Raw genomic sequence first — 678 nt, 5'->3', positions numbered from 1 at the left:
CCCTGGAGCTAAATAAGATGCCCGGTTCAGAGCAGGCCAAGCTCACTACCCAATACTGACGACCGGTAAACACTGAATGAGCCCTCCGGCCCTCCCGACTCGACTCTCCACTCTTAGAGCCCCTCCCTTCTGCGGCTCCACTGCTCTCCAGACCTGTCTGTCCCTGGCTTGGCGGGGAGTGGACGGGGCGGGGAGGGCACAGCGTGGATGGCGGGGCCTCTGGGCACTGGGGAGAATGCCAACTTGGTTCCCTTTACTTGTCCACAATTCCCCACTCCTTGTTCAGGAGTGGATCAGACGGGCCCAGAATTGCCCACCAGACCGAAATAAACAACAAAATAATTACCACCTCCCCCACTCTCTAAGAGAGCCCCTTCTACCTCTCACTCTCTGTCCCTCGCTGACCCGCCCCCCCCTTCCTCCCTGACCCTTCCCTCCTCCCCCATGCTGGCCTGGGGTGGGGAGGTCTACTTTGCTCAGAGGGGAGAGCAGCAGGAGGACCTCACTCCCAACTTCAAGCAACCCCTCCCTCACTTTTCTGGGGTTTGCGGCTTGGCACCCCAAGCCCGACGGGCCGGCCGACTCCTCGTCTCTGGGGGGCGGGGGTTAGGGTGGAGGGCAGCGGGGGCTTCTCCCCGGCTGCTCTCTCTCACCTGGTCCTTCAAGTGTCCCTCTTTC

Source organism: Bison bison, unplaced genomic scaffold (assembly GCF_000754665.1).
Source record: "Bison bison bison isolate TAMUID 2011002044 unplaced genomic scaffold, Bison_UMD1.0 scf7180017864085, whole genome shotgun sequence".
NCBI classification, from domain to species: domain Eukaryota; kingdom Metazoa; phylum Chordata; class Mammalia; order Artiodactyla; family Bovidae; genus Bison; species Bison bison.
The sequence above is the reverse complement of the archived record's forward strand: the minus strand, read 5'-3'. Positions refer to the sequence as shown.